The sequence below is a fragment of the Schistocerca serialis genome, chromosome 1 (genome assembly GCF_023864345.2).
Source record: "Schistocerca serialis cubense isolate TAMUIC-IGC-003099 chromosome 1, iqSchSeri2.2, whole genome shotgun sequence".
NCBI lineage: Eukaryota > Metazoa > Arthropoda > Insecta > Orthoptera > Acrididae > Schistocerca > Schistocerca serialis.
The window spans coordinates 547,960,889-547,986,767 of NC_064638.1; positions in this window are offsets into that span (position 1 = coordinate 547,960,889).

The following is a 25,879-nucleotide window of genomic DNA, read 5'->3' on the forward strand; positions in this document are numbered from 1 at the left end:
ACGCTATCTGGAACCCCAGATTATGTGATGACTGAAAGCACTAAATGATGTGAAGATTTCAGGCGACAGCTGTTTTCAGGACCGTTTGCATCTGAAGAGCTTTTCAGAAACTATACGTGACTCGGTAGACAGTAAGTCTAAACATTCTGAGAAAGAGAGGTGGATTTTCTTTCTTAAGGAAACCGAAAATCCTGAACGCAAATGCCAGTTGCTAAAGATTATGCGAGTATTAGTTTTCTATCCCCGCAAATCACGGCACTGTGGAAAGATATCGGCCTAGTGGACTGATGAAAGAAATCGACTGCTTCCGGGGACTGTGGAATCAGTCTTACAGTGCCAGTTTAACCAAAACTGACCTGCATGGAATCTTGTAAATATGTAAAAGGGAAAAAAGAATTCCTGAAAAAGGCGAAATATTCCGAAAAATGTGGTGTACCTACTACTTCTGCCGCAACAAGTTTCATGTCATGTTCTAAATGAAAAGTAATAATTTTAAATAAAATTTTTACTTCGTTTCTATACCCGCATCTCAGAGTGTGTCGACTAGATCCCCATTAGGTATGGCAACCCTAATCAGGCGACGAAAACAGTCGACAGGAAACGTGAATTTGACACAGAGCACAACGCGCAGAAGGTGGCATGTTTTTAGAACCTTCGGTAGGCATGACATCACGGTACAAAGTCTTTATCAGAAAGCGAGTCATTATAAACACACTTTTATTTCGATTCTTCAATGATGAATATTTTTACATATTTCAAGACTAGTAATACAAAGTGAGCTGTTGCTTTCTATTTGAGCATTCCATCATTGGACAGTTTTTTAATATATAACTGTACATGTCACTCGAGGAAATTCGACGTACATCTCTACATGCTGAATCTTTTTCTTTGTTAAGGTAACCGACATTTCTTCCTCTCGTTCATACATATTGAACATTTCTTGCTTATTTTGTACGGATCATTAAGACGATGCATTGTTAGCAGAAGACGTGCTTTGTCCGCACTGCACGTTTTAGTGATTTTGATCGAGATAAACTCACGCGACAGTGTTCTTCTTGGGCACGTCAGTGTAAAGGTGTGCACAGAATCAGCTCAGTGAAAAATCCGTGCAATACACATGTTTATTTGTATGTAATAGCCGACTTAGGGATTTTCATCTGTGTGATATCGCGTTTACAAGATCGAGTGTCGATTTATAATTCTAGATTTTCATATTTTACTGTTCGAGTCGTTTCTCTGTAATGTTTCATCGATTTTTATCGATACCCAATTGTATTGTGATATACTGTGAAATTTAGAACATTAGCGAATTCCGTGATAAACTCGTACTGTTGTCGTTAATTGTAGGCTTTTAAAATTTCTGAGAACCGTAGTCCTATCCTCGTTCATAACAATCGTTTTCTAATTTCATTATACAATTGCGTGAGGCCTTATTTTGAGAGTTTCCGGACGCTTACAAAACTATATTTTCGTAACTTACTGGTACGAGTGTTTTGGATACGTAATTTATTTCGTAGCAAATCGGTGAGTGTGGATCACAGCTCTGCCAAAGAATACATCACCCTTAAACTTAATTGTATATCAACACAAATCAGGAAACTTGTTTTGTGTATTTGCTTCAATTCATAAAGGGAATTAGCAACTTCTTAGCGCAACAGATTAAGAGCTAATCAGTGGTCTTAACTTAAAGTTAATAATTTTTCACTACCTTATAATACATTGCACCAGCCGAAATGCTGTCGTCGGACATCGAATGAACTGGTTGACGTCCATAAGAAGCTGGAAATCGCCCTGACTACTGTCAAACAGTTGGTAGCTGCTGCGAACTCTCGAGAGTCGTGTACCTGTACCTGAGGTACCTCAAGTACTATCCTCTTCCGTGGATCCTGCCTCCTCTGCAGAAAGTACAGGATCTGCCATTACTCGTCCACTTCACTGCAAGTGGCGTGTCAAAGGTAGATCTAGGCGTCCTGTACAGAGTGGGGAGGCAATAGGGAGGACACAATGTATAGTACCGATCTGCCTAACCAACAGGTTTGGGGTGTTGTCTTTCACTGTAACTGAAAAGGAGCCAGCAGGACAAGCTTCACCTGTTTTGAAGGAAACGTGTTTTGTATGGTGTCATGACTAGACAAACGCAAAAGCATAGGAATTCAGTAATCGTCGGAAGTTCAAACGTATGGCGAATGATGGTACCCCTTATGGAAATGGCAGCAATGGACAGAAAAAAAAGACACCAGGTGCACTCAGTGTGTATGTTTGGGGGCCTCATTCAACATTGAAGAAGCTATTCCAGCAGCCATTATGGGAACGTGATGCAACCAACTGCAGATTGTGCCGCACGTTGGAACAAATGATACCTGTCGTCTGGGCTCTGAGGTCGAGGTCATTCCAGCGACTGCCAGAGAAGGTTGAGAAGATCAGCCCTGCATATGGAGCTTCAACGAAGATCACAATTTGCAGTATTGTCCGATGATCGTTCTGACTCGAATGGAAGGGCTGAACCAGAGATTTCGTAAGTTCTGTGACAAGCTAAGCTGCGACTTTCTGGAGTTCAACCATAAGGTTGAGAACTATAGGGTCCCCCTACATGGATCACGCGTGCAATACACATCAGAGGCTGCAACAGGTGGCTGACTGTATGTGGGGCGTACAAAAGGGTTTTTTAGATTGGACACTCCTCATTCAGATAAAAAACGATAGCTACAGGAAATCCAGAAGTATCAGTGTAAGACAGAAAGAAATCCCTCTCACAGGTGGGAGTATTAAAATCCTAAAGGTAAATTGCACAAGCATTCACAACAAAGTGCGAGAGTTTGAAGCGCTTATGAAAACCAGTGAAGTTCCCCTAATACTAGGTACAGAGAGCTGGTTGAAATGGGGAATGGTGGTGGTGTATGTATCGCAGCAGACAAGAAACTAAAATACATGGAGATAGAAATTGAAGCTACCTGTGAGATTGTTTCGGCAAGACTCAATATCAGGGATGGACATAAAACGATAATTGGATCCTTCTGACAGCCACCACTCCTATCTCCTCATGTAACCGAACGCTTTAGAGAAAACTTCAGTTCACTGGTAAGAAAGTTCTCCACTCATACTGTAATCACTGGTGGGGACTTTAATCATCCAACAATTGATTGGGATAATTACAGTTCTGTGAAGGGTGGGCGTGATAGGCGTTCTATGAAACTTTACTAAATGCCTTCTCTGAAAACTACCTAGAACAGAGAGTTAGCAGGCCCACTCATAATGGAAATCTATAGGACCTAATGGCAGTGAACTACATAAAACATCGTTAATGTCATATTTCAATGAGTAACTTGAAACTTCCAGCGCAAGGCAGGAGCACGTAAAGGACCTCTGGCTCAAGTTTAAGGGAACAGTTGACCATGTACTGGATAGATCAGTACCCAGTAAGGCAGTTCATATTTGAAGTGAACCTCCATGGAATACAGTGACTGAAAAGAAACTTATAAGGAAACAGATATTACTATATAACAGGTGTTGTAAGTAGGCTGTTTAGGTTTTTATGTTGGTAACGCCACGTAGCGCTCTGTATGAAAATCGCTGACTGCGCTGTGTGCAGTCTATGGCTGATTGGACTCATTGTTGGGCAGTTGGATGTGAACAGCGGATAGCGTTGGGCAGTTGGAGGTGAGACGCCGGCAGTGGTGGATGTGGAGAGAGAGATGCCACAGTTTTCAGAGGTTACTATAAGCGGACGATCTGGACGCCAGAAAAAGGAAATTTGTAAAGATGGAAGTTATGAGTTGATATATATATATATATATATATATATATATATATATATATATATATATATGTATCTATGACGACTTTTGAACATTATTAAGCTAAATACATTGTTCGTTCTCTACCAAATCTTTCATTTGCTAACTTTGCCTATCAGTAGTTTGTGCCTTCAGTAATTAGAATCTTTTATTCAGCTGGCAGTATTGGCGCTCGCTGTATTGCAGTAGTTCGAGTAACAAAAATTTTTGTGAGGTAAGTGATTCATGAAAGGTATAGGTTATTGTTAGTCAGGGCCATTCTTTTGTAGGGATTTTTGAAAGTGAGATTGCGTTGCGCTAAAAATATTGTGTGTCAGTTTAGTGATGATCAGAACATGTAAATAGAAAACTGTTTGAGTACGTTGAGTTTTGCTCAGCTGTTTGAAAATCAAACAACGTAGAAGTTTACGAGCGCAGTCATTCATTTTTTCTAAGGGGACGTTTCATGAGTCGACCCTTAGCCAAGGATACCTCACTGGAATATTCTGATTTTTTTTTCTTGTAGTTTGAGTAATTAGTGTAGTTGTTGTTTATTGCTAGCATGTAACTGTAGAGAGAATTTTCTTTGTAGTTGTAGTTTTCATTGTTGTACAGTAAAACAGTTGTGGCATGCATGTAGACTTGCACTAAGTATTTCGCTGTCACGCTTGCAAATAATTAGATATTATTTTCAGTACTATGTTAACGTGTTTTGTTACTTTTGCTCTTCAAATTGTGCTTTTCTTGTTATCGTGTGAAATACGTGATAATTATGGCGTATGAAAAACGTAAACCTAGGCTGCAAAGTAAATTGAGAAATGACAGAGAAGAAGAGAATAGTGTGTTAGCGCCACCGTGTAATGAGTTGACAAATATTCAGAATATTAGTTTGGTAACTGTGCATAGGAAAATGGACCAGGCGGCAAATGATGGTGTAGACAGTGAAACAATTACTGAACAGGAAAGCAATGTCGATAGATCGGTCAGCAACAGCTCGCCTCAGGAATCCGAAATGACGGGACAACATTTTGCAATTACCGTAGATTCAGGTTTTGGATCCTCATCTTTTTTCATTTAGGTCAAGACACATTGTCTGCTTTTAAAAATACGAATGCTGCCGGTGCAAATGCACTGCCGATAGGCACAAAGGAACATGTTCCGGCCGGCCTGGGTGGCCGAGCAGTTCTAGGCGCTACAGTCTGGAACCGCACGACCGCTACGGTCGCATGTTCGAATCCTGCCTCGGGCATGGATGTGTGTGATGTTCTTAGGTTAGTTAGGTTTAAGTAGTTCTAAGTTCTAGGGGACTGATGACCTTAGAAGTTGAGTCCCATAGTGCTCAGAGCCATTAGAACCATTTTTGAACATGTTCCAGACACTAATACATTGTTATTACAATTGTTGCAACAAATGGAACAAAATCAAAAACAATCACAGCAACAAATGGAACAAAATCAGAAACAAATTAAAGAAACACTTCAAGAAACACATGAAGGTTCAACTGCTGAGTTTCTTAAAATCGAATCGAAATGTCAAAAAGTCTGTAATTACGTAAAATCACATATTTGTGAGCTTTTCAAACTGTTTTTTCGCGGCATGAAAATGCATTACGGAATCACGAAGCAGTCATAAAGGAACTGCAAACTATTGTTCACGAAAATCACGACGCCTTGCAAGCTAAAATTCACCGATTTGTTTACGCAACTTGCAAAAACTCAGGAAAACTTAGACACAGTAAAAACTCCGAAACTTGGTTCAGAAAGACACACAGAGGAAATCAGTTCATTATCAGAGAAAGTAGTCGAAATTTCAGATCAGCTAAATAATTTATCTATGAAGGTAGATGATAATCTGAATGACACAAGACCGGTAGTCTTTACTAGCACAGAAGAGAAAGAACCAATTAGGAAATTCAAACAAAATCAGAATCAAATTAATTCGCAACACCAAAGAGAAATCCAGGAAGTACAGGATCAGTTGGCACGAGTAATACAAGAATTACATATTTCAGAGGACACTCGCGCTCCAATACGGGAAGAGGGACATAGAAATATGGAAAAGCCACAAAATAATAACACACGGCATTTTGGAAATTACGAAAGAAATTGGAAAGGTGCACCGAATTTTGAGATGAAACCGCAGACACGACTAACAATGCCGACCGTGGTGGCCGAGCGGTTCTAGTCGCTACAGTATGGAACCGATCGACCGCTACGGTCGCAGGTTCGAATCCTGCCTCGGGCATGAATGTGTGTGTTATCCTTACGTTAGTTAGGTTTAAGTAGTTCTAAGTTCTAGGGGACTGATGACCTCAGAAGTTAAGTCCCATAGTGCTCAGAGCCATTTGACTAACAATGACCGATACGCGACTCGCCATTATGATGACTTTGACTGTAACTTGTTCATTACCACACGTAAATGCAAAACAATTAAGATTTTCGACAACGACATTCATCCACAAGCATGACTTCATCAATTCTCTCATTGTTTTCCTCAGAACTGCTCATTAGAGCACAGACTGGAACTGATGTCTGCCTACTTGGAAAATGTAACTGTTGTAAGAATGCGCTGGATCATTCGAGATTGTCACAGTGAAGGAGAATTTTACCATGCCATCCTCTCAGCATATTGGTCTCAAGCCACTCAAGATCTCGTAAAACATAGCATTATAATGATGAAACATTTCGAACAATCTGAATATCCCAGTCTTGTCAAATATTTTGAAGACATGTTGCATAAGAATCAGTATCTGTCACACCCATACAGCCCCTCAGAGCTTATTCGCATTTGCTTAATCAAATTGCCTGAACATTTACGACATATTATTTTGGCAGGACGTTGCAAAGACGAGATCGAAGGTTTTGTGAGACTTTTACAAGAATTACAAATTGACACAGACAGTCGCGGGGTGCGAAAACAAGAAAACAATCATTACGGGCCACATCTGTCACAATTATGGAATGACAGAAATAATAACTGGACACAACAATGCTGTTCTTACTACGCAAATCGTGACCAAAACATACACCACCCGTATGACAACAGTTGGCAGAGTAATAATACACTCCTGGAAATGGAAAAAAAAAACACATTGACACCGGTGTGTCAGACCCACCATACTTGCTCCGGACACTGCGAGAGGGCTGTACAAGCAATGATCACACGCACGGCACAGCGGACACACCAGGAACTGCGGTGTTGGCCGTCGAATGGTGCTAGCTGCGCAGCATTTGTGCACCGCCGCCGTCAGTGTCAGCCAGTTTGCCGTGGCTTACGGAGCTCCATCGCAGTCTTTAACACTGGTAGCATGCCGCGACAGCGTGGACGTGAACCGTATGTGCAGTTGACGGACTTTGAGCGAGGGCGTATAGTGGGCATGCGGGAGGCCGGGTAGACGTACCGCCGAATTGCTCAACCCGTGGGGCGTGAGGTCTCCACAGTACATCGATGTTGTCGCCAGTGGTCGGCGGAAGGTGCACGTGCCCGTCGACCTGGGACCGGACCGCAGCGACGCACGGATGCACGCCAATACCGTAGGATCCTACGCAGTGCCGCAGGGGACCGCACCGCCACTTCCCAGCAAATTAGGGACACTGTTGCTCCTGGGGTATCGGCAAGGACCATTCGCAACCGTCTCCATGAAGCTGGGCTACGGTCCCGCACACCGTTAGGCCGTCTTCCGCTCACGCCCCAACATCGTGCAGCCCACCTCCAGTGGTTTCGCGACAGGCGTGAATGGAGGGACGAATGGAGACGTGTCGTCTTCAGCGATGAGAGTCGCTTCTGCCTTGGTGCCAATGATGGTCGTATGCGTGTTTGGCGCCGTGCAGGTGAGCGCCACAATCAGGATTGCATACGACCGAGGCACACAGGGCCAACACCTGGCATCATGGTGTGGGGAGCGATCTCCTACACTGGCCGTACACCACTGGTGATCGTCGAGGGGACACTGAATAGGGCACGGTACATCCAAACCGTCATCGAACCTATCGTTCTACCATTCCTAGACCGGCAAGGGAACTTGCTGTTCCAACAGGACAATGCACGTCCGCATGTATCCCATGCCACATAACGTGCTCTAGAAGGTGTAAGTCAACTACCCTGGCCAGCAAGATCTCCGGATCTGTCCCCCATTGAGCATGTTTGGGACTGGATGAAGCGTCGTCTCACGCGGTCTGCACGTCCAGCACGAACGCTGGTCCAACTGAGGCGCCAGGTGGAAATGGCACGGCAAGCCGTTCCACAGGACTACATCCAGCATCTCTACGATCGTCTCCATGGGAGAATAGCAGCCTGCATTGCTGCGAACGGTGGATATACACTGTACTAGTGCCGACATTGTGCATGCTCTGTTGCCTGTGTCTATGTGCCTGTGGTTCTGTCAGTGTGATCATGTGATGTATCTGACCCCAGGAATGTGTCAATAAAGTTTCCCCTTCCTGGGACAATGAATTCACGGTGTTCTTATTTCAATTTCCAGGAGTGTAATTACAGGGAAAGATGACCTCTCTGCGGTAATGACTATGACAGAGACAATCAGAGAAACAGACAATATGGGAACAAATAAATTATTATCAAGGAAGACAAATAACTTCGGACCCAACGGTCCACCGCACACTTACGATTCTGGGAGAAATTCTCCACCACGTAACCGACAAGAAAGAACCTATCGAAACTACCGACAAGACGACAGACGATATAATCTTAACAATAGACCAGAATTTAATCAGAACTGTCGGGATTCAAACAGGGCAGTGCCCTATAGATATGTCGAAATTATAGAAGTTAGGTCGCCTAATCCCCTAATGACGTGCGACAACAAAGAGACAGTAGACAATGACTCACACCATTGGTAGCCACAAAACGTACTTATGAAGCTGACGACGTAGCTGCCTTGGCTTTTAATTACTAAAAATGAAAGACATTAGGGACATCGTCCTCCAGGAACATGGTGTGAAACAGAACAATATTGCAAATCATGTAATTGACATTACAGGAAATGATGCAAAATGTATGGCAGTACTTGACTCTGGTAGTCTCATTTCAGGAATTAGTGAAACAGCTTTTAGCAAATGCAACAAATCGATTGCCCCATACTTCCTTTACGTAAGATTACATTACAAGTTGCAATCTTTGGAAAAAGTGTAGATGTATGCAAAAAAAAAAAAAAAAACAATTTAGAATTGTTTTGCCAAAACCACGGATTCTCTATGAACTTCCTTATTGTTCCATTACTGTCAACGAAAATTATATTGGGAGTAGACTTTTTGAATGAATACAAAGCAGTCTTAAACTTTCACGATGCTGAAAAAAGTTTATAAGAAGAAGGTAGGTTAAGAGCATTGAAATTTGAAGGTTGTCTCTCAAACCATGACGACGAAATTAATCGGCCTTACCTCTTGTTAGACAACAGTTCGGAATTTTCGACGGAACTTGACACTAATAATTACTCTGCAAGTATTGACAGGAGATATATCGACGACGTATTTGATACTAATGACTTCATTCAGAATAAAATTCAAACAATTGAAAACTGTAATGACACTGATAGGCAGGACCTTTTTGACATTTAAATACAAATTCCACAGTTTTTCCTCACTAAAGAGGAACAATCAAGGGATTTCAATACCAGTTTCGTGTTCGTGAGCATACTAAATTTTGCGTTAGACCATACGTAACTCCAGTACATTATATGGACCGTGTTAGAAGAGATATACAATGTATGCTTGTCGAGGGCATTACTGAGCCTGCAGTAAGCTCATACAACAATCCATTACATGTTGCTGAGAAGAAAAATAGATCGATCAGGCTTGTCTTAGATTAGAAACAAATTAATACTCTCATCATTCCTGAAACAGACAGCCTGCAAATGTTGGAGGAACTTCTTCAAAATTTTAATGGTGTTAAAGTGTTGTCTTCTATTGATCTCAGATCTAGCTTTTACCAGCTCGAACTTCATCCAGAATGTAGAAAATACACAGCTTTTATTGTTTCAGCGTTTCTTATCAGTTTCGGACACATTCTTTTGCTTTGAACATTTCTTCTGCAGCATTCATTCGTGGGCTAAATTCCATATTACATGAGTTTTAAAAAAGTCATATAACCTTACATGTGGACGATATTGTAATAGCAGAAGCCTCATGAGAACAACATAATCGCATCCCCAACAGTGTTACGTATTTCTGCAGAATCTGGAATCACAGTTAACTTGGAAAAGTCTGAATTCGGTAGGGCAAAGGTGACGTTTTTGGGACACATTATTTCTTCTGAAGGCATTCAGCCGGATCCCGAAAAGTTAGAAGCAATCAGAGCCATTCCACAGTTTTCTAGGTCTCATAGTCTTGCTTCTGAGTGAGTTCAGTGAATGCACGTCTGTGGAGGCCTAATCTCTGCCGGTGCTTAATTGTACCTACTTTCTCACTATTGAACGCTAGCCAAGCATCAAATGCAGCTGTCTTAACAGCATCTGAGGAGACAAATGCTGTGGACAACACATCCGTATAAGGTGAGCGTAGCTCTCATTCATATTTTGTTTTTTCCCACATACACATTTTTCAGCAGTTCAGGTATCTGAAGGTTTGCTTTATAACATTTAAAATCAAGTGGAATCCCATTGTTATGAGTGTATGGCTGTCCACAGGTTTTGGCCTGAAGATATTTGCACCATGATATGTTACGGAGGAATTACTGCGGATTCGCATCTGTAGAAAATTTGTGGAACGCACATACTGCTTTCTGTATTGTTTCACACTGTTTATTCTGTTTCTCCTGCCACCGTTCTTCTTGACTGCTGTCATTGTTCTTTCTGGTGTCACAATTAGAGCAATATTTGCTCGATATTTGGAAGTCCAAGATTTTCACTGTGTCCACACTGATAACAGATGTTACATCATGAAGTGAAGTATGTTCCATCTTCATCCAGCTTCCATCACAGAAGGTACATACATCCTTCTTCACAACTCAAGGATTTCTTCCTCTTCATTGTTGACTCCTACATCTTCGGCAGCAGTGCATTATCATTTTCCTTGTACTCAACGGCAAGAGCACTGAGAAGTGTTTTGTTGTAGTCAGTGAATCTAGCGACTGGTGCAGAAACTTTCATAGTCACAAGATATATTGCTGCCTTCTCTACCTACTCCTAAGCATCTCATGGTATAATACTACCTTGTATATATTTGCCATATACATTTTCTCGTGGAGAGCAGAACAGAAGTCTTGAATTCAACATCACATATAAAAAACTTCACAGAAAATACGTATATTACTTACAATGCCAGTTCTGGCATTGTCATCATACAGTCTAAGGCATATACAAGTGCACTTCGTTTCCATGGTGATCGAAAAATGAACACAAAAAATGTCTAACTTCGGGAAGGTGTGGATCATACACGGAGCAAAGGGGTGAGGCAACTGCAGACAGCAAAATAAAATTTTTTAAAACATATTTGTAGGCGGATTTCGACAGTAAAACATCCAGAGACCATTCTTAAAGCATCAATCTTAAAAATTAAGTAATTAAAAAATTTCTAATTTTTTCGATATTTTTGCCCTACATGTGCCCGTAACATTTGTTACATAATGTTATAAGACTTACAGAGGCACGTCTTTACCCTCTCATCTGACAATATTCCGCTGAACCCGCTCGTATTCGTGCACAGTAATGTCGATGCCGCACTCCAGCGACCAATTGACCGTGACGAAATGTTTACGACTAGCGCCTGTCTGGTGTTAATACTTACATATTATTATTAAACAAGTGTGCACTAGTTGAAATAACAGAGCAATCAATAATGCTGATTCTAATCTATAGTGTATCCTTGGAGAACTCTTGGCTTTGACGTTCCATTAGGAAATATTAAATAAATTATTTACAACATTTAATGTGTCCGTTCATTATTAGATTAAGTATGGTTATTTTATAGCTGAGTGCAAGAACTACGCAATGGAGTGCCATATGCATATCTGGAGTATCTATGGCTTCTGTTACTGTTATTATAAATGATTTAACACATAAAACTTTACAATTTTGTTGATAAATGTGATTATAATTTCATTGAATTCGACTTTCTATTGCGATTTCCGCGCCAAAATGAGATTTTCTGTAGCATGTCTGGGAGTGGTTTTCATGTTTTTAGTGAATACTCGAACCTCATAGTTTCAGCGTAGCCAAGCAGTAGCCATATTCCAAGGCTTTCGCAAGCATGCTGCGGTAGAATTTTGCCTGATTGACTAGGGAACTGCAAGTTACGTCCGCTCAGCGGCACGCTGGGCAGCCGCCCCCACCCTCTCCGTGGCTCGCAGCAGCGAATCGAAGCACTTCCCAGTGCTCTCTCACCTACCTGATCCAGCCGCCTTCCGGCACCTTCTCAACTGCATTTCGCGCAACCATACACGCTATTTTCTGAACTTTTGTATAGCAGGCACACCGGTCGTAACGTCCCAAAGATCAACAATAAGTGCTTAGATTTAAAAAAAGAGATTAAAAGTGAGGTGCAGTCTTTCGTTCCTAATGTTCAATCTATACATTGAAGAAGCTATGACGGAAATTCAGGGTGAAAGGAAGTCAACGGTAAGCTTCACTGATGACATTGTTATCCTCAGTGAAGGTAAACAAGGGTAAGAGGACGTGGTGAGTGAAAAGAGCGGTCTAAAAAGTACTAATTATGCAGTGGCACTAAAGAGAAGAAACGAAAGTGATGAGGAGTAGCAGAAACGAGACTGATGATGTCTTCAGAGTCTTTCGCGATGGCCTGCTTCAATAAAATTTTCGTGGTTTACAAGCCGAGTCACTTTGAAAAGAACACTCGAGCTTACGATAACTGTCTTCCACATCGCCTTCAGGAATTAAAACCACTGACTACTGGGTCTATCACGGTGCTCTGTTTACGCATTGGCAACGTCCAATTGGTGAAAATGCATTCCAGCATTTCGTAGACCACATGAACGGTGTCCAGCTCAAAATTTAACTTACTGTCGAGTTGGACAGGGACGGCAAGTTTCCATAATTTGATGTTTTGACGCCTGCTAAGTCATTCAGTGTACAAGATACCTGCACACACTAACCGATATTTGAACACTATCAGTTTTCAGCACCCGGTACACAAGAAAGCGGTCCTGAACAATGCGTGCTAACAAAATCTGAAAAACAATTATTCCGTTACTGAATTAGAAGCTTTAGCTATCGTTTGGGCAATTAACAAATTCCGTTCCTTTTTTTATTGTAAGCACGTAAAAGTATACACTGATCATCGTGCATTACAAATTCTATGTCTTCAAAATAAATCATGACACGTTAAAACGTTGGTCATTGTTTCTGCAAGAATTCCACTTCACAATAGTCTACTCTCCCGGCAAGGAGAACATTGTTGCGGACGCACTGTCACTTGCACCGGCTGAGCTTGAGAAAAGCAACACAGAAGCCAACCTAGAGAAAAATTGACCGTGACGAAATGTTTACGACTAGCGCCTGTCTGGTGTTAATACTTACATATTATTATTAAACAAGTGTGCACTAGTTGAAATAACAGAGCAATCAATAATGCTGATTCTAATCTATAGTGTATCCTTGGAGAACTCTTGGCTTTGACGTTCCATTAGGAAATATTAAATAAATTATTTACAACATTTAATGTGTCCGTTCATTATTAGGTTAAGTATGGTCATTTTATAGCTGAGTGCAAGAACTACGCAATGGAGTGCCATATGCATATCTGGAGTATCTATGGCTTCTGTTACTGTTATTATAAATGATTTTACACATAAAACTTTACAATTTTGTTGATAAATGTGATTATAATTTCATTGAATTCGACTTTCTATTGCGATTTCCGCGCCAAAATGAGATTTTCTGTAGCATGTCTGGGAGTGGTTTTCATGTTTTTAGTGAATACTCGAACCTCGTAGTTTCAGCGTAGCCAAGCAGTAGCCATATTCCAAGGCTTTCGCAAGCATGCTGCGGTAGAATTTTGCCTGATTGACTAGGGAACTGCAAGTTACGTCCGCTCAGCGGCACGCTGGGCAGCCGCCCCCACCCTCTCCGTGGCTCGCAGCAGCGAATCGAAGCACTTCCCAGTGCTCTCTCACCTACCTGATCCAGCCGCCTTCCGGCACCTTCTCAACTGCATTTCGCGCAACCATACACGCTATTTTCTGAACTTTTGTATAGCAGGCACACCGGTCGTAACGTCCCACATTTTACATTGAGAAAGTCGCCTTTGAAAACTTCATCACCACTTCTTTAAGTGACACTGCTCATGAACAAGATAAAGATCCGAATTGGAAAGACATCAAAAGTAAATAGCATGAAAAGACACACAAATAGATTCGGCATTATTATCTGGCTAGAAACAATATACTCTTCAACGATGACAATCTATGGATACCTTGCATTCCTCACGATTTTACTAATAAGCTCATCTGGTACATTCATTTCAGCTATGCACATTTTGGTCCACGAAAAGGTTATCATATTCTTTGGACGACTTGTTATTTTAACAACATGGAAAAGAGAATTCGGTGAGTCTTGTCTATTCGTAAACTTTGTCGAAAAGCTAAACCATCTACAATCTCATATCGTGCTCCGTTGTTTCCTAGCATTCCTTCTAAATTAAAAGAATTTGCTGCTGTTGATCTCTTGGGCCCCTTGTCAGAATATCCAATGGATTTTCGTATGTTCTAGTAGCTGTTGAACTTACTTCAAAATTTGTTTCTTTCACTCCATTACGTAAAGCCACTGGACGGTCTCTATCCAACTCCTTTGTTAAAAATTTCTTACGTAAAGTTGGACACTCTGCTAAAGTCATTTCAGATAACAGACCGCAAATCAGATCTGCTGTTTGGTCACGCATGCTTTGGAATCATAAAATCAAACATGTTTTTATTTCATTGTATTCACCACATTGTAAACCATCTGAACGGATTATGACGAAATAAATAAGCTTTGCAGACTTTATTGTCACAGAAAACATCAGTATTGGGACAGATATTTACACTTATTTCAAAACGTGCTGAATGAAAAGTCTCATGATTATATCACGTCGCTATTAATGAGTGACACAATTTACATTGTTGCTTTTGTGCTGTATCTGTTTTATATCTGCTCAGTTTTTCTGTGCTATTCTCGAAAATAAAACATGTTTTAGTAGTAACTTTTATGGTATAGTTACAATGAGACAGCCTTTTCCATAGCAAAACAATACGTTTCAATATAGTACTTTCTTGATCATGGCAATAAGCATAGGAACTACGATATCTATATGCATAGCATTTTACTTTTGTTTATGACGAGGTACGTACATTGACTTCTGCAAAACTTTGCTTACGGAACACGATATCTTCGACACTTCGCACATTTTTACCGCGAAGTAATGACAGAAATTATCTTACAGCAAGACGCACAGTTTAGCGCTACAGGAAACGAATTTGAGTAATAAAATTTTTCTACTTAGAACATTTTTAGAAAGATTCTTTAATTACATAGATACAAAGGAGGTTTTTGGTGAGACATTTTATTCCATTGCTGTAACCTGCAACGCCTGAGGGTATAATTACATTAATCCTCAGGGGGCAGACGCCTACTTTGTGAACTAAGCGTGTGGCAAGTGCTAGGAGCCCTAGCTAATATAGTATTTGCTTATACAACTTTATGTGTCGGTACCATATTTCTGTAACACAGAATTACACAGATATCTGATTATTTAACAGAGAAACAAAGATTTTTTTTTACTATCTCAGTGACACGTGTTTATGCAACTACACAGTTAAATTAATTCACACCTATGAAATTGTATTTTGTCTGTACTTTGTGAACTGTTCATATTTTTCGGAACCATTGTGATAATATGAGAGCTTTGAATGATGTATTTGGTATGGGATCATGATTTTTGAAGTATATTCCAGGTATATGACACCACTGAAACGTGCAGTGATTATTTTTTTAGGTTTTGAGATTTTTGAAAGAAGCTGCGACGATTTTGACATGTGATTGATGTGCTGTGATGATATTATTACGACGACGATTTGTATTAATGATGTTGAGATATGTTTATGATCAGTAAGATGATGCTATGTGAGGAATGTGATTACCTTTTTATATGTATATGAATAATGAGTAGAGATTAGGGACTCCAGATTGTGAAAAGAATGTTGAAAATCAAGAATCGTACTTTAAGAGTTATGAAATGTGTGTAGATGTGTGAATGTATCACAATACCTACGGAAATTTTTGGTCACTGTTATATTTATAGGATTTTGTTTCTACACATTTGTAACATAAATTTTCAACCTGTGAAATTTTTATATATGAGGCTGTCACTGTAGCGTAAATATTTTGGTAAGGAAGGTAGGTGACCTTGACGTAATGTGCTGTAGGCGCCCAGTTGTGCGACAGTCACCTGGAAAAAAGCAGTTAGTGTGGGACTTTATCGCAAATACGACACGCTCATACTTGAAAACATATGATTACAGTTTGGAGCTTGTACTTTCTGATATTTACTGAAATGCCTAATGAAATGATGAGAAATAGTTTATGTCTATACACGTGATTATGACTGTCTGTCTAGTTGAGAGATTTTTTACTGCCTTAGGAAATGCCATATGGCTGATGAATAACATTTCACGCCTTGCTTTATGTATATATTTGCCTATTTTGTTTAATATCTAGTTTCTAGTTGCACTGCAGCATTGGTTAAAATAAAATTTAATAGATGTACTAATTCACTATTTTCTGTCTACAGATGCATTAAATAATAATTTTATGATCTACTTTCTTAAAAAAATCAAAGATTTCGTAACTTATTTGGTAGAGTAAGTTTGTGTGATGCATCACTCTAGTGTTGAGATCTGACATAGGTATTACACATTTCCTATTTTTACTGTAGTATTTTTCTGCTTGAGCTTTGTCATGTTTTGGTATAAGTCATTGCATTTGCTGTTGCTGTTTGCCAGGCATAGTTCTACTGAATTTTATATTGTATTAAGCCAGTTTTACTACTGATATATTTTTCTTGTTGCTGCACATTGGCTCATATTAGTTATGTTGTATTTGTTTGCTAACTTGGATATACTACTGCTTGCTTTGCCAAATTGCATTTTTTTGTCATGGCTGTTTGTGTTAATTGGTTTGGGCTGCTGCATTGTCTCGTTCTCTAGTATATATATCTGAGCTCAGTAGATTTAAGTTACCTTAAGAGGGGTTAGGCTATATAAGTGAATGAGTTTTGATAAATTGAAAGAAATGCATTGAGAAGTCATACAAAAAAGATTTGGCCAAAAAAGTAGTATACAATGAAGAATAATTATTTTGAAACAGGTCATGAACAATAAAGTTGAGTTTAGGGACAACAGGTTTAGGTAGGATTTTCTTGGAAACAAATGATGAGGTAAGATAATGGAAAATAAATAATGAGGTAAGAAATATGTGAACATATAAATACAGATAGCATACTTAGATATAATTTTTTTGTGGGAACAAATTTTGAAATAGGGGGAAAGATCTATGGAATGAAGTTTTGGGTTGGACTGCAGTACCAAATGTTATGCTGAAAACAAATCCTATCCTTTCCTTTTGTGTTATTCCGCTATGTGTTTGTGTATCCTTGTGTATTTGTGTTCTTCCTGTCTTTATATATTTAGCTGTTAAGTGTTATGTCGTAAAATTTGCTAATACTAAGTTACATTCACTATGATGAGGAATACTGGTATCATCAAATACTTTGGAAAAATGTTTAAATATTATTTATTCTCTTATGTTTTCCTTTAATGATCATACATCAAATTAATCTTCGAATATTCTCATTTATTACTTATGTTATAATTCCTGTAACACTGATGTATATGTTATTTCTATTCTTTTGTAAAGCCCATATTACTACAAATGCTATATGTATCATTAAGTTCTTTAACCATGTATTTTGTTCTATTGTAATTGTATTCTTATGTTGTAAATTTATGATTGTATAGACACCAGTTCTGCAAATTAAGTTTCATATCACTGCACACATTTCTGTTTCGTCATAGTATATGCACAATATGTGAGAAGTTAAAAAGAAACTGTTAGTGCTCACGCGTGAGTTGATAATTCCGCAACGGACTGGTTAACAGCACTGCTGGTTCTAAGGACATTCCAAAAGGTTTGTGAGTGCACAAGTGGTGGTGTCTGGGCTTGCTATATTATCCGCAAGACACTTCGATGGTGATTGTGCAGCCGCACAGTTGTAACAGATGGCCATTGGCCATCTCTCCAAGGACTACCGTGGGCCTGCACCTTTGGTGGCCCAACAGTGCCATTATCTCTATAAGTTCTACAGTGGGTCTGTACTTTTGGTGGCCCACCAATAACATAATACCTACAAGGACTACAGTGGGTCTGCTCTGTGATGACCTACCTACTGATATTCTTCAAAAATTCGACTGACTCTGCTGTGGGTTTGCTCTGTTGTGGCCCATTACCTGTCTGCATGTCAACAGTTTTTTCCGTTGGAAGGACAACACTACTTCTTCAAGACTGTATGGAAATCCACTACTTCTACATCTACGTCTACATACATACTCCGCAATCCACCATACGGTGCGTGGCGAGGGGTACCTCGTACCACAACTAGCATCTTCTCTCCCTGTTCCACTCCCAAACAGAACGAGGGAAAAATGACTGCCTACATTCATCTGTACGAGCCCTAATCTCTCTTATCTTATGTTTGTGGTCTTTCCGGAAATGTAAGTTAGCGGCAGTAAAATTGTACTGCAGTCAGTCTCAAATGCTCGTTCTCTGCATTTCCTCAGTGGAGATTCACGAAAAAAACGCCTCCTTTCCTCTAGAGACTCCCACCCGAGCTCCTGAAGCATTTTTGTAATACTCGCGTGATGATCAAACCTACCAGTAACAATTCTAGCAGCCCACCTCTGAATTGCTTTTGTGTCCTCCCTCAATACGACCTGACAGGGATCTCAAACGCTCTAGCAGTACTCAAGAATAGGTCGTATTAGTGTTTTATAAGCGGTATACTTTACAGATGAACCACATCATCCCAAAATTCTACCAACAAACCGAAGACGACTATCTGCGTTCTCCACAACTGCCATTACATGCTTGTCTTACTTCATATCGCTCTGCAATGTTACGCCCAAATATTTAATCGACGTGACTGTGTCAAGCTGTACACTACTAAAGGAGTATTCAAAAATTACAGGATACTTTTTCCCATTCATCTGCATTAACTTACATTTATCTGTATTTAGAGTTACCTGCCATTCTTTACACCAATCACAAATCATGTCCAAGTCATCTTGTATCCTCCTACAGTCACTCAACGACGACACCTTCCCGTACACCACAGCATCATCAGCAAACAGCCGCACATTGCTATCCACCATATCCAAACTATCATTTATGTAGATAGAAAACAACAGCGGACCTACCACACTTCCTCCGATGAACACTCACCATCGAGGACAACGTACTGGTTTCTATTACTTAACTAGTCTTCGAGCCACTCACATATTTGGGAACCAATCCCATATGCTCGTACCTTAGTTAGGAGTCTGCAGTGGGGAACCGAGTCAAACGCTTTCTGGTAGTCAAGGACTATGACATCCGTCTGATACCCTTCATCCATGGTTCGCAAGATATCAAGTGAAAAAAGGGCGAGTTGCGTTTCTCAGGAGCGATGCTTTCTAAAACCGTGCTGATGCATGGGCAGTAACTTCTCTGTCTCAAGGAAATTCATTATATTCGAACTGAGAATATGTTCAAGAATCCTGCAACAAACTGATGTTAAGGATATTGGACTGTAATTTCGAGGATCTGTCCTTCTGCCCTTCTTATACAGGGTGATACAAAAAGGTACTGCTGAACTTTCAGGAAACATTCCTCACACACAAATAAAGAAAAGATGTTATGCGGACATGTGTCCGGAAACGCTCAATTTCCATGTTAGAGCTCATTTCAGTTTCGTACACCTACGCTCAATGGAACACGTTATCATGGTTTGATACGGGATACTCTACCTGTGCTGCTAGAACATGTGCCTTTACAAGTACGACACAACATGCGGTTCATGCACGATGGAGCTCCTGCACATTTCAGTCGAAGTGTTCGTACGCTTCTCAACAACAGATTCGGTGACCGATGGATTGATAGAGGCGGACCATTTCCATGGCCTCCACGCTCCTCTCCTGACCTCAACCCTCTTGACTTTCATTTATGGGGGCATTTGGAAGCTCTTGTCTAGGCAACCCCAATACCAAATGTAGAGACTATTCGTGCTCGTATCGTGGACGGCTGTGATACAATACGCCATTCTCCAGGGCTGCATCAGCGCATCAGGGATTCCATGCGACGGAGGGTGGATGCATGTATCCTCGTTAACGGAGGACATTTTGAACATTTCCTGCAACAAAGTATTTGAAGTCACGCTGGTACGTTCTGTTGCTGTTTGTTTCCATTCCATGATTAATGAGATTTGAAGAGAAGTAATAAAATGAGCTCTAACATGGAAAGTAAGCGTTTCCGGACACATGTCCACATAACATATTTTCTTTCCTTGTGTGTGAGGAATGTTTCCTGAAAGTTTGGCCGTACCTTTTTGTAACACCATGTATACAGGCGTCACCTGCGCTTTTTTCCAATCGCTCGGGACTTTACGTTGGGCAAGGGATACGCGATAAATGCAAGCTAAGTAAGTAGCCAATGCAGTAGAGTACTCTCTGTATAACTGAACTGGAATCCCATCTGGCGATTTATTTATTTTGAACCCAGGGAAGTCTATCACTATGTCCTCCATACGGGAATCTGTACTATACTCAAACGGCGGTCTGTTTGTACGATCCTCCTGTGTGAAAGATTTCTCAAATGCTAAATTTAAAATTTGAGCTTTCGTTTTGCTGTCTTCCGTCTCCAGGCCAGACTGATCAGTGAGTGACTGGATGGAAGCCTTCGACCCGCTTACCGATTTTACGTAAGACTTGCATTTCCTTGGGTTTTCACCATCATCTTTTACTAAGGTATGACGGTGGTAGTGGTTGAATGCTTGGCGCATTGCTCTTTTTACAGCAGCACGAATCCGTACTAACTTTTGCCGGTCCTCTTTTCCCGACCTTTCTTGTACCGCGAGTGCAACTGCCTTTGCTTCCTGAGCATTCTTCGAATTGCGCTGTTAAACTTCTGTGTGCATTTTCCTTTACTGCTCAGAATTTGAGGAAAAAACTGCGATTACTATTGTGATGAATGATCACGACTGTCTTTATGGACTGTGAGGACAATATTGATTTGACCAACGGTGTATCAGTAAGTATGTGCATTTAATATCTTTGTTATTGTAATTATGAAAAATGTTTTACAAATCAGTATTGGGCACTGCCCAAAACAATTTGTAATATTATTTGTGGGGAGCATGGGGGCTATGGAAGTAGGCTGTTTAGGTTTTTATGTTGGTAACGCCACGTAGCGCTCTGTATGAAAATCAGTGACTGCGCTGTGTGCAGTCTGTGGCTGGCTGGACTCATAGTTGAAATATTAACTTGTGTAGTGTTGGGCAGTTGGATGTGAACAGCGCGTAGCGTTGGGCAGGTGGAGGTGAGCCGCCAGCAGTGGTGCATGTGGTGAGAGAGATACCAGATTTTTGAGAGGCTGCTATAAGTGAACGATCTGGACGTGTGTCCGCCACAAAAAGGAAATTTGTAAAGATGGATGTCATGAATTGATACACACACACACACACACACACACACACACACACACACACACACACACACACACACACATATATATATATATATATATATATATGTGTGTGTGTGTGTAAATATATATGATGAATTTGAACATTAATGAGCTAAATACATTCTTCGTTCTCTACCAAATCTTTCATTTGCTAACTTTGCCTATCAGTAGTTAGTGCCTTCAGTGGTTAGAATCTTTTATCTAACTGGCAGTATTGGCGCTCACTGTATTGCAGTAGTTCGAGTAACGAAGATTTTTGTGAGGTAAGTGATTCATGAAAGTTATAGGTTATTGTCAGTCAGAGCCATTCTTTCGTAGAGATTTTTGAAAGTCAGATTGCGTTGCGCTAGAAATATTGTGTGTCAGCTTAGTGATGATCAGAATAAGTAAAGAGAAAACTGTTTGAGTACGTTGAGTTTTGCTCAGCTGTTTAAAAATCAAATAACGTAGTAGTTCACCAGCACAGTGTAACCTCCCCACAATAATTTTACAAGAAAAAAGACAATACTTAATAGAAATGGGAGCCGAGTGTAACCTCCCCACAAAATTTTACATGAATGACAATATTATTTAAGAATGCTAATGGTCATTGCTCTATGCGTAACCTGCCCACAATGAAATGTACTGACAATGGGAACAAAAATGTGAAATTCGCATTCTGACTCAAATATAAATTCTTCACCAAAAAATTAAAGTCCATTCAGTGACAAGAAGATTCAATTAAACCGAAACATCGGTCTTTGGCCCTGTGTAAAACAATCAGAATTAAAGTCTTACCTCAGAATAACTGGATGTCAAATTTCTGCTCTTATTTCTGCGCACGGCTTGGAGGAACTGCATTGCAAATAATAATATCCCTTTTTTTTTGTGAATTTACTGAAATTTTTCTTCAAAAGAAGTGGAATGAAATGGGAAGTGCAACGAAATCTTTAGTTCAATAAAAAATTAAATTTTTGAAAAATGCTTTTGAAAACAAAATTATTATTGGGGGACTTGTTAGAGATTGATTACAATAAATAAGTTTTACATTGTCTAATGATTATATTAATTAACAGTGTACCTCATTCAGCATCTTGACCAGTGTTGCCGACCGCCTACATCACACAACCGCACTGGGCTGCTACTATTGACCGACCGCTCTGCATGACGACTATTAGCGTACTGCACGCCACGACTACTCAGAGCTACAGACTCGCAACGACTGCTAGACGCAACAGAGAACCGCTCGCAACACTCGCGCGGTCAAGCGCAAACTCTCTGGTCACAGATGCTACAATGCCTCGCCATCGCTGCTATGTTACATACGTGTTTCATAACCCTCCACTGGGGGGGCAAAAATTTGGCAGCGATGGTGAGTCATTTGGACTTGCCAAGCGCGGCAAAATTTTTCTTTAATTAACAAAATTCTACAACTTACTGAATATTTAAATGTTGTGCACACGCACTAAGTACAAAATATATCAGACAAAGACAAAATGTGAATACAAAACATAGTAGCAAATCAGAAAAAATGCATATACAAATTATTTGACAGATAACAAAGTGCACAGGCACTGAAAAAATTCTTTAGCATATTCAGAACAAATAAACAGACTGGTAAGAACAAATATCATGATGACAAGTGACATAAGTGTACTCGCATTGGAGTACAGCGAATCGAAAAATGTATAACCTATGAACATAAATGATGTTAGCAAAAAATTTTTTTCTTTATGTGACAAGAATCAGGATAGGAAAGGGAAGGATTGCATCATGGTTGTAGCACTTTAGATTGCACACAGCTGTTCTGAAAGTCCATATCTTTCCACAGAAGTACAACACCAAGTGACACAACTTGAAGTTCTTTTCCCATCAGAATTTATCAGTGTAGCCAAGACACTGAACTGTCGTAGTAATGTTCCATGTTTTCATTTTGGCAATACCTTACGTACACCAAACAGTGGGACCATAATAATGTCTTCATCGCTCACGGTGGTGGACAGCATGTCGTGTCAACACCACGCTCTTACAAGGCACACCAACGTAGAATTAGTGCAAAACCAAATATAGTGCTCCATGATCAGTGGGATAAACAGGACAAATGGACATTGCAGTAATTCAGGGTAGTTAACTCATGAGGTGAAGGACATTATGTCACATACCATTGACAATTACAGTCTTCATTAGTAGTTTGCGGCATTCATAGCCCAGTTATTGAACATTTCTGTACCAAGTATGCAGTATTACAGAAAAATGTTCATTAATTGTTTTACATAGAATCAGTAGCCTTCTTTTCCTGGTTACAAAATATTATGAAATAATCGCATTCTTTTCAGTTACAGAGTATAATTAAGAATCATTAACCTTCTCCTAATTACAGTTAATTAATCATTTGTCATTCCAATAATAATCATTAGTCTTCTCCTAATTACAAAGCATTATTAAACAGTCACATTCCTTTCTGGTTACAAAGTATCAACATTGGAAACAAGAGCTAATCAATGGCATAATTAATAATAATTCGTGGAGTGACATTAATTATTGGCACTCAGTGGCCAGCAAGTATTGAATAGAATCATCATTCAGTATTATTCAGATTATTACGAAGTCATTATTAAAAATCAGTTAATTACAGTCATAGCATTAATAATCACAGGCACTATAAGTAGTCTCATTACAATAAACAGTGTTCCTCATTCAGTAATATTCAGATCATTACAAAGTCATTATTAAAATCAGTTAATTACAATCATAGCATTAATAATCATGGGCATTATAAGTAGTCTCATTACAATAAACAGTGGCAGTTATTAGCTAGTGACAAAGCATTATCTTAAATATATACTTTTTTTTTTGTCTCATTAATAAGTCATTACTCAAGTGACGTACTATTCAGAGCTAATCAGTATTATTCAGAATTGTCTCAAACTGGTGTCACTATTTGGGACTGGTAATACCTTTTTTTTTTTTTTTTTGTTAGCAATGCATTGCGTTGGGATCGATAATTAATTGCTGAAACATAACACTATTTGCTTTTGACCTATTGCAGCAAATGAGGATAGGTAACGTCATTCGTCATGAGTCAGCTGTACCAAGGTTATGTAACAAGGCAGTATGTGTGATCACATTTATAAATGATAGACACAAATGGGTAAAAAATAAAAATGCAAGTACTAGAACAGGTATAATAACTAACAGGTTTAGTAAGTATCATGAAAAGCTTCTCCTGGAAAAAATACAAAAACGGATTATTGACCTGAAAGAAGAAACGCACACTATGCTGAAAAGTAGTGAACGTCGAATTAACAGGTAGTGAAATGTGTATAAAAATGTGTTCCATAGCTGTCCTTTCCAAAACTTTCCGTCATCCTACTATGCAATATAACACCTGCTGTCAAAACAAACTGCAACAAATACTTAAATAACTACATAGCATAAATATAAAACTTCAACATTATCCTCATCTGTAAAGAAAAAACTTCATTATCAATCACTTCATTATCCACATTATCATAACTTCATTATTATCATCACCTGTAAAGAAAAACTTCATTATTCATAATACCATATCCTTCATCATTATTCATCAGTATTCATTATCATCTGCAAAAAATCACTTCATTACTCATTATACAACTATTCCTTATCTCTAGCATATTTCATCACTAAAACTAAGATGTGTAGTTCTCTCTGACAGCCTGCATCAATCACCTTGTATTCTGAAAGAAAAAATTAGTTAAGACTGCTATTCTGTGATGAGTATAGTATAGTCTTGTTAATGCTTGTTAATCCTGATCCATTTACTCTTCCTCATAAAGTTATTGCATCTCCTTTCGTTTATTACGTAGGTGAAATTCCTATTTCTGTTGGATTTATTTCTTACATACATCATTTCTTTCTGAAATTGATGAACAGAGATTAATGTCTTACATTTAAATCATATACCCATTAAATAATGACTGGTTTATGGTAACATACTTAAGCATACAGCATAACATGACAGAAAACGTAATATGTCAAAAACATTGACAGTGTTCAAATGCAAAAATATACACAGAATAATATAATGCAGCAGCAAAAAGAAAAATGTAAAACACTCACGATGTTGAGATATCATAGGGCAAAAAAAAAATGTCAAAGTCGACTGGTGTGTTATATCTTAACTATTTCACAATGCATATAAACAAAACTGGAGTACAATCATATACACAAAAAGTGAAAAATGTGCACGGTCTGATGTGTAACGACAAGAAAAGCGACCTGCTAACCTTACCTTGCCGGGCACTTGCCAAGAAAAAATACGATAATCATCAGTAATTAGTCACGTGAAATAATTGCATTAGTAAATGGCATCATAGTGTGTTGAATCATACAGTGGTTTCACTCAATAAACGGTTTAATGTTTGAGATA